The sequence below is a fragment of the Micromys minutus genome, assembly GCF_963924665.1.
Source record: "Micromys minutus genome assembly, chromosome: 6".
In the NCBI taxonomy this organism is placed as follows: Eukaryota; Metazoa; Chordata; class Mammalia; order Rodentia; family Muridae; genus Micromys; species Micromys minutus.
In genome coordinates this window covers 18,798,290-18,804,289 of record NC_137975.1, presented here as the reverse complement: position 1 = coordinate 18,804,289, position 6,000 = coordinate 18,798,290, and positions in this window count along the sequence as shown.

The window sequence follows — 6,000 nt, the reverse complement described above, 5'->3', positions numbered from 1 at the left end:
CCTTCCAAGTGTTGGGATTTCAGGAATATGTGACCATGCTTGATTTACTCAGTCGGAAATGGATTTCCCCAGGGCTTCCTATGCAAGATAATCTATCAACTGAGATGAGCCTTAGCCCTGACACATTGTTAAGAGGAAAATAAATGAGCTTGCCACAAATATGCAGAAAGGGGTGCAAATAATTATGATCCAAAAGCTTAAATAAACATATATACATACATACCATACATACATGCATACATACATACATATGTGTGTGTATGTGTATGTGTGTAAGTTTGTATAAGTAAATAGCTAGGAAAAAATATCTAGAAAGGTAAATTGCTAATAGCGTTTATTTGGTTTTCTTTCCTAGTCTGGAGAAAATGTTTGAGAGTACAGAAATGAGAAAGTTGAGTTATTTTCCATATACGTTTAAATATGATTTTAACTATATGTTTACACTTGTATAAATATTTACATATATCAGTAGGAAGGGCATATTCTAAAAGAAAAATTTCCCGGGATTATGAGAAAAGGATCTTTTTTTCCAAATAAATAAAGCAAGATAACCAACTCCCCCTTCCTTTGGGTGCAGTGCAGCTTGATATGTCTGAGGTACAGATTTAAGCTTTGGAGATTAAAAACAGCAGCTATTTCTAAGCAGACTTGAAGCAGCACAAACCTCTGAAAAAGAAATCTATTGATCAAGAGTTTCACTTGGTCTGAAGAGGTAGCTCACATAGTAAAGTGCTTTCCACATAAGCATTATCCTCAGAACCCATGTGGAAAAAGACAAAATAAAAATCAGTCATGGTAACACGTGCTTATAATCCTCATATAGGAGAGACAGAGATCCAAGGATCTCTGGGGCTTGTTCACATAGTTGCATCAGAGAACCACCAGCCAAGAGACAGATCCTGGCTCCCAAAAACAAGGTAGATGATGCTTCGAAACAACATATGCAACTCTGTACACACATCCTTATACACAGACACACAGACACACAGACACACACACGTTGGGTGTGTGTGTGTGTGTGTGTGTGTGTGTGTGTGTGTATATATATATATATATATATATATATATATATATATATATATATATAAAGAGTTTAATCTCAGACAAGTTGAGCAGCTCTGCCTAAATGTTAAGTACTGGGGTGAGAAAACCAGCTTAAATGAATTGGGGTCTCTATCCTGAGGGTAACCACTTCAGTAGGAAGGGGACACAAGACAACACCTGTCATTTATTTATAACTACAAGGCTGAATGAATACTCAGAGGGGAAAAAGTCTTGGGCAGACAAAGGGATGTTTCTTAGAATAATAATGGCAGTGATTTTTCTCAAGGACACTTGAGGGTATAAACAAATTGAAGTGCCTTGATATGCCTGACACACCACAGCAAATTTCACTTTTTTTTATTGTAGCCAACTCTGAGTTAATTTATATTGCTAAATTAAACTATTGTCTCTGAGAAAAATTCTTCAGCAGATCCAGGGCAACATCCTCCCCCCCTTGCCTTTGTGTGCTAAAATCTCTATTAGTCCACTGTCCATCCACACTGCATTTTATAAAAGTCAATCCCCCCCCCCCCCGGAGAAGTACAGAAGTCTGCTTGTGACCATATCTCTTGTAGCCAAGGTTGGCCTGGAATTACCCAGGTAGCTAAGGATGACTTTAAACTTATGGTCTTCTTGCCTCTGCATCCAGAATGTTTTTCTGCATGACAAATAAGAACTCTCCCAACTGAGGCACATCCTTGGGTGACAAAGCTTTCGAAGTCTAAAGACTTCCTGGCTTGTGTTTTAGAACCTCGCTATTTGCTTTCGGTATTCTGTCAGTAGTTTTCTCTTCTGTTTGGGTATTAAACTTTGCTAACTAGAAACGTACTGGCAGGGTAGTTATCTAAGAGCACTTGGATTATATGTCATTTTGAGAGGTCCCTCATAACTTTAAGGAATTTCTCTTTCACTTGAAGGTTTCATAGTTCTGGTACTGCACCTTTTGCTATGGACCATAATTTTAGGGAACGTTTTCAGTCACATACTCTTGTGATGAAGAAATGGAAAAGGAGAGACTGGAGGGAGAAGGAAAGAGCTGGAGAGCGGGTGCTGCAGAGAGGGGGACAAAGGCAGACAGAAGGTAGTGATGGAGATGCTTGAAAATGGCGGTTGTGTAAGCTAGCACTTTGAGTGCCCACTGCCTGAGTTGGTGTGGTATAGCACTGTGATCGAGAACAGCTTTGGGGAGAAAAGTGCTCATTTGTCTCACAATTCCACGTTACAGTCCATCACCAAGAGAAGGTTGATTCACATTATGCACACAGTCACGAGCAGAGCAAAAGAAGCTCACCAGTGGGTAGCCAAGGCCCAGCCGAGGGAATGGCGCCTCTCACAGTGTACTTCCTAAGCAAATTAATAACCAAGGAACATGCCTAGAAGACAACATGATCTAGCTAATTTCTCAATTGAAACTCTGAGTCTATATTGTGTTAAATTGACATTTTAAAACTAGCCAGCATTCTGACAAGAAAAGTTAATTTTAAAAATTAAAATCAAAGTATATTCTCTTCTGTTTTGAAAAGTCATCCGCCATTACTTCTTAAGGAGACATTTCTGCTTTGTTAATTTTCTTTATTAAACTTTGGTGACTTCCTATAATTAATTTTCATGTGCTTTATACTTTCCGTTTTGGGTGGAGATGGAGCTTCGTTGGTAGAATTTAACAAGCACTGCATAAACTGGTGGCCCAGGCCTGTTACACGAGCTCTTTGGAAGATATAGGCAGGAAGATCAATAGTTCGGTCATCCTCGGTGAGTTCAAGGCCAGCACAGACTACAGTGAGATCCCACCTCAGAAGATCCTTTTCCTCACTTTCACCTCTACTCTTCAGATACTCCTTCCCATATCAAGGGGATAGAGGCAGTCACCAGGTTTGCTTGGCCTGTCCAGAGCCGGCTTGTCAGAGTTCAGGCATCCACCTGTTCAGCAAATCTGAGTGCATCTTAGAGGAACTGAGCTATCGAATGACTTGGCTCGGGTTTTATCTCTGACTCTGCCTTCCCTTCCGCCACATGGCTCAACTTCTTTGTCACTCGAGGGTAAGAATTTCCCACTGACCAGGCAACTTTGGGGTTCAGGAGATTTTTTTGGATTCTTCTCTCCCGGAATAAAGGGTTAGACCAGGGACATGGATAGTTACAGAGGCAGGGATGGTGTATTTAAATGGTTTATTAGTAAGCGCTGAAATTAGGAGCTGGCTAGAGAGCTAGCAAATCTGGAAGCTGAGGAGGTATAAGGCTGCAGAATAGTTTGCGCCCGCCTCTCCCGGATGTTGGCTCGGTGGCTCATGGGATGCCTCTGCGCATGCTCCATGCGTGTACCCTGTGGGGAGGGCGGTCCAGTCTTCGGTTTTTTCTGGATTTTTCCTGAATCTTTCCTTGGGGCCTTCTCTGAGCAATGCCTATTCTCCAGCCACAGGACATATTTCGACGAAGGGACTTATTTCAGGTTGTGCTTTACTGCGGTGAGTTGTGGGGCGCATGTCTCTAGCCGCTGATGCTGATGGAAGGCTCTGGAAGCTGCATAAGCACCAGTCGTCAAAAGACTTCCATTTTCATGTCCCTGAGGACGAGACTTGGGACACAGCAGGTCCTCTCTGAACCCAGTACCATTTTATAGAAATGCTATTATTTTTTGTTTTGCATGTTCTAGAGAATAATGGCAGGTATTTATTTTACTCATCTGGAGTTTAACAGAAAGTGGTGTGTGTGTGTGGGGGGGGCAGGGAGCGTGCATGCTATGACATAAGTGTGGAATTGTGGGAGTTGATCTCTCTTTCCACTGTTTGGCTCCTGGAATCCACATTCATCAGCTTGCTAGAAATTCTCCTGAACTGCTGAGCCATGCCACTGATCCAAGGGGGGCGGGGTTCTAATGTTGAGGTCACCGAGTTTCAGTCTACCAATTCTTTCTATAATATGTAAACAGGATGTACAAAAACTTTTTGCTTCAGGGTGTTAGTATATGATGACCTCTAATACTCAGCATTTTGAAAACCTAGTGATATGGCCTGACCCTTTCAGTTTGAATGCAGTGTTTTTAGTGTTTTTCCCCAAGACCGGTAACTCTGTAGTCTGTATTCAGCAACATTAGCATCATTAGCACAGTGTAAGTTGGTGATCAGGCTTGGGGACATAGCTAATGGGGTCCTCCAAAGTTGCATTGAAATCTAGATTCGTAGGGGATGGAATGTCTTTCTCACTCTGAGGAAGGGAAATACCTTTAATGGGATGAATGAAAATATTTAGTCACAGTGGAAAACTCCAGATGATGAGAGCAACTTTTTATGCTTCCCTTTCTTAGCAAGTGGGTTTTACGATGTTCTGGGTGTTACATGCAATTTGCTGGCTGATGAGTTGAATACAGGCTGCCACAGCATTAGATTGTGCATTCAGCAAGTGCTCAGTGAACTTGAGTGAAGCTGGTGAAGATGATGGTAGCTTGTCGCAGTTTATTCCCGCATTACTTGAGTAAGCTAAGCACCGATGTTAATATTAATTCAAACTTACCATATATAATCTTTATGGATTCCTTAAAAAACTGGAGGATTGGAGACATAGCTAATTGAGTAGAACTGCTTGCTTCATAAGCACGAGGTCCTGAGTTTGATTCTCAGGGCTGACTTAAAGAACTGGGGTAGCTGCATGCCCGTGTAACCTATGTGTGATAATGGCACTGAGACGGGAGAATTGCTAAGGCAGGCAGCTTAGGTCAGTCACAGTGAGAGACCCTGTCTCAAAGGTGGAAAGAGAGGGGTGTGCTAGGACAAGATGCTAAATATCATCCTTTTGCTTCTGTGCAAGCATGTATGAGCCTACCCTCATGTGCAAACACCATATATATATATATATATATATATACACATACACATATATACAAACACCATATATATATATATATATATATATATATATATATATATATATACATATACATACACACACATACATGCACATCACACTACACCCAAACACAGGATACAGAACACATGTCACTTATGATAATTATTATAACATTTGGAATAGTCAAATAGGAAATCAACATTTAAAAAGAAGGAAGTGTAGACTGGCTTTTCATCTCAAAACTTAACAGCACTCTAAGAGAAAACAACCTAAGTTGTGATTTTTGGTTTTTTTTTTTTTTCCTGGTGAATACAGCAGCAATAAAAGGGAATACTCAGAAACAAGAAAAATGCAAGATTTTAACACTGAAGTGGTTAAGACAGAAAAATCTATCAAGCATGATAGAAAGAAATTAATGAAGTTCCAGTGAATAAAACCATCGGGCCCATGAACTGGACAGCTCATTGCGCCAAGATGGGGGCACCTCCTTTAGTGATTTTGGCTTAGCCCAGGTCCTATCCACATCCCAGCCAGCTTTCTCATAGAAATACGGAAGCTGATGATCAAATTCGCACAAAATGTACAGTAGATAAAACAGATAACAGCATTTGGAAAACTAAGTTAGAAGACTCACAATCCTGATTCCAAAATGAACTACTACACCATAGTAATCAGTGACATAAATGCTGACGTATACATTAGAGGGTTAGAGGTCAGATCATGTCGATAAACCCTCTTATCTGTGGTTAGTGGAGTTTTTAAGAAAAAAAAAAAAAAAAAAAAAAAAAAAAACAGAACCCAGTGCCAAGGCAGTTTTGTGAGGCAAGGATTTGTCTTTCCACCAAGAGTGGTAAGCTAGTTCTGGGTAATCATGTGTAAAAAAAATGGGTGAATTACCATCACACTATACAAGAATTAACCCCACATAAATCAGGGAGTTAAATGTAAGAGCTACAACCATAAAACATATTTACCATATGATGAAATTTTCATTTTCGTGGCTTAAGAACTTTTCCAGATCTGACATCAAGAGGATAAATGAGAGACACCATTGATACAGTGTACTTTAATAACTTTAAAACTTTTATATATCAAGGACACTGTCAAAAAAAA